Source organism: Helianthus annuus, chromosome 4 (genome assembly GCF_002127325.2).
Source record: "Helianthus annuus cultivar XRQ/B chromosome 4, HanXRQr2.0-SUNRISE, whole genome shotgun sequence".
Taxonomy (NCBI): Eukaryota; Viridiplantae; Streptophyta; class Magnoliopsida; order Asterales; family Asteraceae; genus Helianthus; species Helianthus annuus.
Genome location: NC_035436.2, coordinates 36,652,476 through 36,665,497, shown reverse-complemented (window position 1 = coordinate 36,665,497; position 13,022 = coordinate 36,652,476). Strand labels below are relative to the sequence as shown.

At 37.4% G+C, this 13,022-nt stretch overlaps 1 non-coding gene across 1 annotated transcript; it reads right to left on the bottom strand.

Moving 5' to 3' along the window:
* Window positions 1–8,327: 8,327 nt before the first annotated feature.
* LOC118491773 lies at window positions 8,328–8,434 on the bottom strand. The gene has a single exon (XR_004892218.1). It is a non-coding gene; the product is annotated as a small nucleolar RNA R71 (small nucleolar RNA).
* Between the last annotated feature and the right edge of the window lie 4,588 nt (window positions 8,435–13,022).

Sequence of the window (13,022 nt, the reverse complement as noted above, 5' to 3'; positions counted from 1 at the left end):
ATTTTAAACATATATTTTCATCCATCTGTTAACCAAAGTCAACAGATGTATCAACAACAATGATTTTAAGTTGATGAGCATTATTTATGAAAAACTTGAAAAGATTATTCTAATTAATGCAATTAAAAAGAGTATAACTAATAGACTAAAATATTATATAACGTTAAAAGGTTATTAGGGTATATTCAATGTCAACAATGTGAAATACCAAATGTTATTTTCGATGCCGAGAGTTTCTAAAGGTTATTAATATGTTTCTATTTTTGACAGCGTGATACAAAACCCCAAACATGTGAAATATAATCTGATAAAATCTGTCAAGAACACCAACTGAAAGTTTACTAAACATCATAATCTTAAAAAATCTTTATACAACAACTGATAAACAATCATTTTTAACATAGCCCTAAATATCTACACCTCAATCGAACATCCATACAAAAGTAAAAACTTCAATCGAACATCAATACGAACATTCATATGATGGAATCTGAAGTATAACAAATCAAATAAACAAACATGATCATAACTTACAGTTCATATAAAAGAACAAACCTAAGATCAAAAATCATACATGCAAGCGTGGTATAAAAAATTACATGAAGCAAAGATTTCAGAAAAACAAAATCGAATCAATACGTTTTCGATTACCTTTTGCTGATAAGGAAAAATCTTTAACACTCCCTGTCATTAGTTTGTCGCCCTTCGAAGTTCGGAGATGGAAATGGAATGGTAGATGAGTGGTTAGAATTTGGGGCCGGATTTGATATAAGCAGTGTTGTAAAAGTCGCTAGGCGGTCCCTAGTCGGCCGACTGGGGAGTTGGGAGTAATCGGAGTACTCGGAGAGTACTCGGGGAGTACGCGGACATGGTAAATATAAAGAAAATTAATTGCTATATATTATTTATGTGTTAAAATAAGCATAATTCATGTCAACTGAGTATAATTTAAAATGAAACATGTTTAAAATTCAAATATTTTGAATACAAGTCCGACTAGTCTGAGTACAAGGCCGAGTATGCCGATTTTGACCGAGTTTGACCGATTAAAAGTCAACAAACCACGTTGACCGCCTAGACCGACTAGGCCGACTACGTCCGACTATGTCCGACTAGGCCGACTAGGCACCGAGTACTCCCGAGTAATCCCGAGGCCGACTAATTGAGACCGCCTAGGAGGAAGTCGCCTCGGAGGGGGTCCGAGGACCGAGTTCTCGCCGAGTACTCGGCCGAGTAATCCGACTTTTACAACACTGGATATAAGGGTTTTAATGGGCCTACAAAATCTAATATATTATTAAGCTTAATTGGATCAAATATAAGGGGCTTTATTGAACTGATCAATAACATTTGATTAGTTGTATTAAACACAAACAATATGAATGATGTATTATAATCTATTTCGATGGTTATTAAAGCTACCCGTGTGATCACACATACTGTTTTTAACATTACTTTATAAAGACCAAAATTTAAATGATATATTATAATCTGTTTTTTAGTATTTGATTTCGATCATTACTAAACCTACCCGTGTGGTTACACGGGTACTACACCTAGTGTCTATTATATGTTTTCATTTGACTGTTTAATTCATTAGTTATAGTTTATATTAGAACATGTTTAACCTAGTGGTAAAGTTCAAAATCCCATGTCTAAATGTATTATAAAATCTTTTATTTTTATTAACCCTAAATCAATATTACAATTAGCTCAAGTAACACAAACTCAAAAATGAAGCCCACTCGACAATAGCTTAAGCGAATCGTTTTTTATGTTTAACCCATAACCAAAATCGAAATTAACCTAACCGATAATGTTCAATACCCAAAACTTTTTATAATTCGATTATAAAGAAAACCCTAATTAAATCATACACACTTCTGGTTTTAAGGTATATCTGAGATAGCAAATGAAAGACAATTAATTATAATTAAAAAGGACTTAAGGGAATAAAACCACATGATTAAATAGTTACAAATGCACGTAATATGCTCTCATGTATGATATCCCGGGAACAGGATCTTGAGTTGCAAACCAAATCCAAATTTGGGCTAAACGAAAGGACAACCCCTATTAGTAAAAAAATACTATTTTTTTTATATATTTTTTTTTTATACTAAAGTATACTTAACCAGTTATACGTGTCCCAGCTTTGATTCTCATTATCATGCTAACCATTTTGAAAATTAAAGTCTATACCCGGATAAAATAATACTAATAATAACAGGTGTTATACATGAATAAAAAATACAAGATACATGACGTGAGAAGGATGCTTATTTTTATGGATAAGATTAGAGATTAAACTTAACAATGATAATATGTTATTGGTTATGATAATATGTTATTGGATTGTTTATCTTAAGAACCTAATTATTGTAATACCTGTGAAAACTAATAAAAAATCCATTCAAATTTATTATACTAACCTTGTCAATTTATTTATACTAATATATTAAAGTATTAAAAAAACAATTAATTTACTACATATGAGTTCATCTCTCCTCTCAAAATCAATTTCAATAAATTTGTATATATGTGTATATAATTTTTTTACCTATGTGTAAATGGTAAATTTAACTGTGTATATATTTTTATTTACGAATACATGTAAATTCGTTTTTCGTATGGTATTTTAATAATAACTAGTATTAAACATCCGCGCGATGCGGCGGGAGCGAACACCAATGCCACACTACGATCAACGACCACCAACAATGAAGTTGCAGCGTTTTAATACGAAGAAATTAAACCGAAACATAAAACATATAAACAAATAACTAAGTCGATCTAGGACCCCGAGCATTACGATCAACCAATCAAACGGAAAAAAATAGATGACGTAAAATCGTTTAACCACACACGCACGTTGCGCCATGTTAACTCGCAAATTATTTATAGTATTTAAATGAAATACAAATTTGTCTTTAGTGGATACAACTCACTAAACATTATGTGACAAATCATAATGCATAGATATGTTGCAAATTATATACCCCCATGTTGTGGTGGGGGCTTAAAACCGTGCTAAGTAGCTCCAATATTATATCACTATGAGCGACCATCAATACCAGAAAGGTTCGTGTAAAAAAAGAAATATAAAACCGAACAAAATGCAGATGATGAAACAATGTTGAACCACACACTCTAAATGTAAAACGTAGAAAACAACAACTAATTTGTTATAGAACCGCGCGCTGCGACGGTGTGCAAAACAGGAAAACTACGCATAAAAACGTTGAATCATACACGCACATTGTAGCATGTAAACTCGCAAAATTTGACCAAAACGTAATAAAAAAAAATCTGTATGTGATTAAACGTGATTGGTAAAAATGTAAAACATATAAATCTATGGGGTTAAGAGTAAAAAAAATTAAAGATAAAAAAGAAAGAAAAAAAAACCAAAAGTGGGTACAACCCACCAAACATATGAGTACAACCTCTTATTCCTTTAAATGTTAATTTGTATATGCTTACAAGTGATTTATGGTTAAAGTAAAACAAATTAAAGATAAAAGAACCAAAATATAAGTACAACTGATGAAACATATGGTACAATCCTTCATGCCTACATATGTTACAAATTGTTTTATGGTTAAAGTAAAACAAACTAAAAATAAAAGAACTAAAATATGAGTACAACTCATGAAACATATAGTACAATCCTTGATGCCTACATGTGTTCCAAATTGATATTATATAATTATATAATGATAAGTGTAAATTTTCTTTTGTGATTTTGAATGTTTTTTAACAAAGTTCTTCAAGTTCTTATGAAATATATGAGTTCTCATTTTAACCTTACCCTATATATGTGTGCAGTGTGTATATATATTATCCCATTTATTATATTCTTTTTTTTTAAAGCATAGGAAGGGTCTTTGTGTGTTGATTTCGACTATACATGAGTTAGATTGGTGCGTTGGTATAATTTCAATTAATAGGAAGTTAAAAAAAAATTGAGAGATGGTAATAATACAACTTAAGAACATAAAAAATAAAGGTAAAGTTATCTTCTCTACATGTTGGTTTATTTGGAAGGTGAAAAACAACCGAATGTTTAATAGCTTAAAGAGGAGGACAAAGTATGTTGGAGACGAGATTATCTCCAACTTCTTTAGTTGGGTTGTGAACAGGTTTAAGCTTTCTCACCTATGTTGGGAGGAGTGGGTCAAGAGTCCTATGTTATGTTTCTAATTTTGTTTTTGTATTTGTGGGTTTTGCTTTGGCTGTACTGTACCTTCTGCAGCATTCTAGCTTCTTGCTAGAGTGCTTTGGTTTCTTTTTATAGTGTCATGCCTTCCAAAAGAACATAAAGAAAGAAATGATTCAGCACCTATTTTCAATGCTATTTAGTGAATCCCTATTAGATAGTCATGCATTACTTTTGGGCACTAAAAATATTTTTTAGCTAGTAATTATTCCTAAAGATATTAGCATTTCTTCAATAAAATCACTCATACCCTGTAACGCCCTTCGAATGGATAAATCGTGGCAATGGAATAACCAAGTCATAGTTCATTGGTTGAATGTATCATTAATCATTTTTTTTGGGTACCATACTCTCTATTAGTGTTATAATAGTGTATAAAAGTGTTTCCAATATGATACTATGAAATAAAAACTCTTGATTGTAATGGGGTGCATATGGAACCCCCATAGTTATGGTATATTGTAATGGCCTAGATTGGTTAAAAGAGAAACATCAAAATACACGAGATTGAACGAATTTAATTGTCTTTTTTTTTTAATCATAAACCAAGATATACAAATTACAATAGCATTAACCATCAATTTATACTAAGCAAGCATCTTAGAAAACAAAAAACCTAGCCTCTCAAATATGAAAGTAAATAAAGATTAAATCTTGACCCAAACTATAATAATATGACTCCTTAAATAAATAAACTTAATAAAAATGACACTTGTACCTCTAACCCATTCGTTTGTGTGAACAAAACAATTAAGTCCAACAATCACCCCTAATCTTTTGTTTGTTCACAATATCCCACACACTTCCACCACCGATCACACCTTGATTGTAAAATCGCGTTCACCAACCGAAAACGTAGCTACCAACTTTGATTCTGCCTAATGAAAGATCCAACCATGTTTCGTTTTTAGTGCATCTGTTGGTTACCACGATTGAAGAAGTTTCTAGCCCGTTTGTTTGAATAATCTTGACCGGATTTTAAGCAAAATAATTGCTTGATTGATTTGCACTCACTGTTATCGACGCCACCACAATCAGCCCCAACCCCTGTTGATCTCATTTTACCTACACCCAAGTTCGTTGGTTGTTACTTACCAAAAGAAACTAGCCCACACCATTCTTCTTCTTGGCTAAGAAATTCTCCGAACCCAATCTTGATTAATATTCTTTTGTTACTATTCGATCAACAAGAAAACTTTTATGACTTTCAAAACCGCCGACACTAAGCTCTGATAAGTTTAATAGAAAAAACAAAACACGAGATTTGGAAAACAAGAAACCTGGCCCACCTAAACATCATTTCACAAAAACTCCTTTTCAAGAAACCAATAAGTCATAAGGAGGTAAAATAAGCTCATCCAAACATGGCCTAAGTAAGCACACCACTAAACATATAGTTAGTAATATAAGGAGGTCAATACAATTAATCTCTGTAACATGCACTGATGTGCACAAAATGAAACATATAATTACATCAATTGTGACATAAAACTAACCTTTTTTTAGTACTAATGTTGGAAAAAGTGTGCTTTTGTCTTCCTTTTGTATTTTCAGAATTAAATGAGCTCAAATGAACAAAAGAAGCAAAAAGACAGCTAAATCTAACATAAATACAAGAAAAGGAACAAAACGTGGCATGTCTGACCTCCCGACAGCATCTTCCCAAGCAAAACAAGAAGACAGAAGCCGGAACACGCCCCGTGCTCAGCGAGCATGGGGGCGTGCCCAGGTGTCAGCAGAAAAGACAAAGTGGTAGAAGCTTCCATCGCCCACCACGGGGCCGTGCTCAGCGGGCACGAGGCCGTGGTCAACTATAAGATTCGCGGAATCCAGACAAATCTTGATAGTGCAGATATGCTTCTGCACATGAGGTCGTGCTCAGCGGACACGCGGGCGTGGTCAACTAATGCAGACAAACTGCATTTAATGAAGAAAGAGAGGAGGATGGACACTAGGCCGTGTCCAGCGGACACGGGGCCGTGCCCGAGCTTCTGTTCAGCCTATAAATAGGAGTGCTTGGAGCTCTTGCAACTCATCACTTGGCACACCACCTCTCTCACACTTCAACCACCACCCACCACCATCACAACACCATCATCCACCACCATCATCCATTGTCCATCATAGAGTGTGTGAGTCGTCTTGGGATCCAAGATTGATCGTAAGAGTTCTTGACAATCAAAGGCCATGTTTGCCTAAGTCTCTTACATCACTTGGTGAAGACAAGTGTTTATTGTAATACTTTTTATTTTTAATCTTTTGCACTTTTTAATTGGTTTTGTATTAATGACTTTAATTACTAGTTTCTTATGTTGAAGGTGATTCTTCCTTATCGTTTGTCTGTGGTGTCTTGTCATTATTTTACTGTCTATATAAAATAAAAGATTTTCACCATTCATATCTCCACGGTGTATATGGAGGTATGTTGGCTACCTGGTCGGGGGTTAAAGGAACGGTTTGGTAAAAGTCTTGCCATTGTTCAGTGTATAGATCCTGCAAAGGACCTGGGTCAAATTTAGTAGGACCTCCTTCAATACCCAACGGTATTGGATGGCGGGGGTCCAAACTCTTTGACCCCCTCATAAGTTAAACTACTATTAAAACTTTAACCCGGCTACTTAGGACTGTATCCTTACTGACTCAAACTACTTAGCCGAGAGTAACGTCGCCTTCAAAAGAGGGGCCTACCACATTATGCATTAATAAATTAATTTATTATCTTTCAATAATCCGACCCTTTAGGATTGTATCCTTGCTGCCTCAAACTACTGGGTTGAGGGTAACGTCGCCTTCAAAAGAGGGGCCTACTACAATAACTAAGATAATCTCTTAAACAAGTACAAAAGTGCGAAAGTAATCAAAGGTTACACTACACACGAGTCGGATCTAAGTGATTCATCTTGTCTATCTGTTTTTATTTTTATTTTATTTTCAGCGTTTTAGTTAGTTTTATTTTCCTAGTTTAAAAACCTTTTTCTAACATTTTGATTTGATTAGACGTTGAGGATAAACCGGTACTAAAAGCTCTTGTGTCCTTGGACGACCTCGGTATCTTACCAACACTATACTACGTCCACGATGGGTGCACTTGCCCATATGTGTGTTTAGTGTTAGTGAATATCGTGTTTATAAATTTGAAACTTGGTTAAAAAGTGAAAAAAGGGCTTAAAATATACACCTAAAAATATACACACTTCACGCACATCAAGTTTTTGGCGCCGTTGCCGGGGACACAAGGATTTTAAGAAAGTTAGGAATCAGCAGCCTAATCATTTTTTCTATTTTATTTTTATTTTTTTCGGGTTTTCTAAATTTTTCAGCTTCTGCAGAGTTCAGCACGGGCCGTGCCTGGTCGGACACGGGCCGTGCCCAACAGTGTCACTGGTAGTTTTTATTTTCCGAGTTACAGAGAGCTGAGCACGGGGCCGTGTCGGTGCAACACGGGGCCGTGTACAACCTTCCAGTAACAGGGATCCGGAAAACAATCACTGTATCTCCGACCACGGGCCCTGTTCACTGAGCAAGGGGCCGTGGTGAACTTTCTGACCAACATCTTTTCCGTTTTTATTGCAGGACTTGGAACCCAGGCACCACATCTGAACTTTCTACGTAGTGTATCAGCTCCAGTTCCAGTAGAGACATAAAAGAACCTCTAGAAGAACCCGAACGCTTTCTCAGAAAAAGACTTAAAGCTAAAAACCAAGAGAAAGTTTCGGGGGACCCGTTTCCAATGGCGGACCAACGTACCCTCATGGATTACCTACGACCCACCGTAGGTAATCTCGGCGCCGCTATCAATGCCCCGAATGTCGAAGCTAATAACTTCGAACTTCGGCCGCATTTGATACAAATGCTTCAAAACTCCGCAACCTTCCATGGGCTTGCGGATGAAGATCCCCATCTACATATTAGTAATTTCTTAGAAATATGTGATACCTTCCGGATCAATGGAGCATCAAACGACGCCATCCGCCTTCGGATGTTTCCCTCTTCGTTAAAGGACCGAGCAAAGGCTTGGCTCAATGCCCTCCCAGTTGGCTCGGTAAACACCTGGGATGAACTAGCCCAAAAGTTTCTGTATAAGTATTTCCCTCCTGCTAAAACGGCTAAATTAATGACTGAAATTAATACATATTCACAAGAGGATGGGGAATCCTTATATGAAACTTGGGAAAGGTTCAAGGAGCTATTGCGAAAGTGTCCTCATCACGGTCTTGCGGTATGGCAACAAGTATCCACTTTCTACAATGGGTTGTTGCCACACACAAGACAAACACTTGACTCTAGCTCCGGGGGACTTTTAGGTAATCGCCGCTGATGTGTGTAAAATGCAACATATAAATTACATCAAATGAGGCATAAAACCAACCCTTTTTAAGTACTAATGTTGGAAAAAGTGTGCTTTTGTCTTCCTTTTGTATTTTCAGGGTTAAAAGAGCTTAAATGAACAAAAGAAGCAAAAATGCAGCCAAATCCAACATAAATACAAAGAAAAGGAAGAAACGTGGCATGCCCGACTCCTAGACAGCATCTCCCAAAGCAAAAACAAGAAGAAAGCTGAGCATGGGGCTGTGCCCAGCTGAGCATGGGGCTGTGCCCAGCTGAACACGGGGCAGTGTCCAGCGGACACGGGGTGTGTCCAGCTCAACACGGGGCCGTGCTCAGCGAACACGGGGCAGTGTCCAGGATGGTCAGAAAAGACAAAGTTATAGAAGCTTCTATTGCCCACCACGGGGCCGTGCCCAGCGGACACGGGGGCGTGGTCAGAGTGCTGCAGGTGCATTTATTGTAATTCTGAATTACAATTAATGAAGAGAGAGAGTGTCAGACGGGCACGGGGGCGTGTCCAGCGGACACGGGGGCGTGTCCAGCGAACACGGGGGCGTGTCCAGCGGACACGGGGCCGTGCCCAGGCTTCTGTTCAGCCTATAAATAGGAGTGCTTGGCTTCATTTCAACTCATCCCTTGGCACACCACCTCTCTCACACTTCATCCACCACCCATCACCACCATAACACCATCATCCACCACCATCATCCATTGTCCATCATAGAGTGTGTGAGTCGTCTCGGGATCCAAGATTGATCGTAAGAGTTCTTGACAATCAAGGCCATGTTTGCCTAAGTCTCTTACATCACTTGGTGAAGACAAGTGTTTAGTATAATACTTTTTATTTTTAATCTTTTGCACTTTTTATTTGGTTTTGTATTAATGACTTTAATAACTAGTTACTTATGTTGAAGGTGATCTTTCCTTATCGTTTATCCGTGGTGTCTTGGCGTTATTTTACTGTCTATATAAAATAAAAGATTTTCACCATTCATATCTCCACGGTCTATATGGAGGTATGTTGGCTACCTGGTCGGGGGTTAAGGGAACGGTTTGGTAAAGGTCTTGCCCTTGTTCAGCGTTTAGAGGTCCTGCTTGGGACCTGGGTCAAATTTAGTAGGATCTCCTTCAATGCCCATAGGTATTGGATGGCGGGGATCCAAACTCTTTGACCCCCTCATAAGCTAACTACTATTAATACTATAACCCGGCTATTTAGGACTGTATCCTTGCTGACTCAGACTACTTAGCCGAGGGTAACGTCGCCGCCAAAAGCGGGGCCTACCATAATTTGCATTAATAACTTAATTCATTATCTTTCAATAATCCAACCCTTTAGGATTGTATCCTTGCTGACTCAAACTACTGGGTTGAGGGTAACGTCACCTCCGAAAAAGGGGCCTACTACAATAACTAAGATAATCTCTTAAACAAGTGCAAAAGTGCGAAAATAATCAAAGGTTATACTAATACACGTGTCGGATCCAAGTGATTCATCTTGTCTATCTGTTTTTATTTTATTTTATTTCTCAGCATTTAGTTAGTTTTTATTTTTCTTAGTTTAAAACATTTTTCTAACTTTTTGATTTGATTAGACGTTGAGGATAAACCGGTATTAAAAGCTCTTGTGTCCTTGGACGACCTCGGTATCTTACCAACACTATACTACGTCCACGATGGGTGCACTTGCCCATATGTGTGTTTAGTGTTAGTAAATATCGTGTTTTATAAATTTAAAACTTGGCTAAAAGTGTAAAAAGGGCTTAAAAATATATCTAAAAATATTACACACTTTACGCACATCAAGTTTTTGGCGCCGCTGCCGGGGACACAAGGATTTTAAGAAAGCTTAAAATCGACGGCCTAATCAGTTTTTCAAAACATTTTTTAAAACGCGCGCATTTTTTCTGCATTTTAGTTTAGTTTTGCATTTACAGTAGCTTGAACACGGGGCCGTGCTCGCTGAACACGCCCCCGTGCTGCATATTTTAGAGTAGACACCCAGATACAGAGTCTGACCACGGGGCCGTGTTCACTCAACACGCCCCCGTGCTCAACGTGACCAGTTAATTTAATTAAAACGCCCAGATACAGTCCCTGAACACGGGGCCGTGTTCACCCAACACGGGGCCGTGCTCAGCTTCTGTTTCCGTCTTATTTTTGTTTTCTGGTCCCGAGACTCAGTTGTAGTCTGTTGAGTGATTCCTATGGATCAATACTCAAGAGGTTACAACTACACCTATGATGAGGATGATTATAGGGGTAATTATTGCACTAATTGTCGTAATGCACACTCGGTTCAATATAATAACTCATATCAACCATCCAATTCATACAACCATTATGAGGAGCCCAGGTACGAGCCATCAACTTCATACACATCCTATGAAGACCAAAGGTATGAACCTCCCCCCTCATACTCATATTTTGATGAACCAAGGTATGAGCCTTCATACTCATACTTTGAAGACTCAAGATATGAGCCACCACCTTCATACTCTTATTATGAGGAACCATGGCGTGAACAACCCACCTCATATGAGTACTATGAAGAACAAAGTTTCGACCCTTATCCATCATGTACTTATCATGAAGAACAATGGTGTGAGCCATCTACTTCATATGGGTACTATGAGGAACCAAGGATCGAACAACCGGATTCAAGCTTTGAGGATCCCGATCCTTACTCTATCACCGACATAGCCGATAGGATAATAGAAAAACTCAAATTTATCGAAAGATGCATAAAAAAATCTCGCGCAAGGGAAGAGGAGTCCCGCGCAAGAGAAGAATTAAAAAAGGAAGAAACGATAATTGAGGAGTTAAAAATGGAAGAACAAATAAGTGAAAAACCGACACATGAGTTAAACAACGAAAGGGGCGAAGTCGATAACGTTAAATTACAAGAAGAGTCTAATTTTAAAGAAATTAATCTCTTGTCACCTTCTTTCGAAAATCATTGTTTAGTACCAACTCATGCTAAGTTTTTAAAAGAGCTAAACATTAATACAAAAATAGAAGAAATGGTAAGTGTTAAGTTAACTAATGATCAAACCTCGCTAATAAAAGAAGATCCTTTTGAAATTAACATTACACCGGTTCCATGTTTCTTTCAAAATTCATTTATTAGTAATATCACCATTGATAAAGATCTTTGTGTTAACATAATGCCTAACTACATTTTTGAAAAGCTAAGTATTAGTGATTTTGCTCCACTTCAAATACCCATTTTTCTATCCAATCGGAGAATAATAAAATCAATCGGTGTAGTTAAGGATATCTTGGTTCAAACAAATCAAATGGTAATCCCAACCGACTTTGTCATCCTTGATGACGCTCCTCTAGTGTTGGGACGACCTTTTGTAAAAACTCACGAAGCTTTGAAAAACCGGAAGTACAACAATCTACCTCTTCAATTAGGGGCATTCAAAAGGAGCATAGATCTTGAGCGCTCAATGAAATATCCTTTTGGCAATGACGACCCCCTGATTGAAGATGAGCCAGAGCCACCTGATAAGGTTGGTCTAGCCAAGGACCTTTATAAACGTGGCGCACCACGGAGGCATTCCGCGGAACTATCCTTAGTTTTAGATTAGTTTAACTTTTATGCTTTCTAGTTTAGTTTTAATTTGTAGGAATAAAACACACTCGGGATGGTGAAGGACACTAAGGGAAGCTTGAACCAACACCCCATGCGCAAAAACAGAGCCTCTCGACAATTTTTCTTCATTACTGCAAGTTCAGCACGGGGCCGTGCTCACCCAACACGCCCCCGTGCCCAAAAATCTGCAGAAATGCCCAGTTCAGGTACCTGGACACGGGGCCGTGCTCACTGAACACGCCCCCGTGCCCAGCCTTCTGTTTACTTTTGGTACTGGCAGTCTGGACACAGGGCCGTGCTCAGCCAACACCACCCCGTGTTCAGCTACCCAGTACCATAAAATCTTGTTTTTAACCCACTTTTACACATTTTAATCAACCGAAAAACTTATTTTTGGGACACATTGAGGACAATGTGTAATTTAAGTGTGGGGGGATGCTAAAACCTTGAATTTTGCAAGTCCTAATAACAAGCCTTACACAAAACTCTATTGGAACCGCTAATCACCCCAAATTTTTTCAAAAACTTTTCATATTTTTTTACTTGTCTTGGTTTAATTTGGGAATAACAAGTTCTAAAAAGGTTATATTTTTACAAATTTACAACCGATAGCGTCGTGATAAAAAGAACCAAATAAGAAGATTATGAAACGGCATGACAATCTTAGTTAAAATTTGATTATATATACTTGATCACATAAAAACCCATTCCCACAAAAGTGAGTTTTGAGCCTTTATTGAGCATACAAATATACATCTTTAAACTAAATGCTCATTTTTCGTTTCTTGTGTGAATAGCCGCTTGGTTCTTACGACTCTAGAACTTGCCACGACGATACTTTCCCGGTCCTTACCAACTTAAACTCGAGTAAGT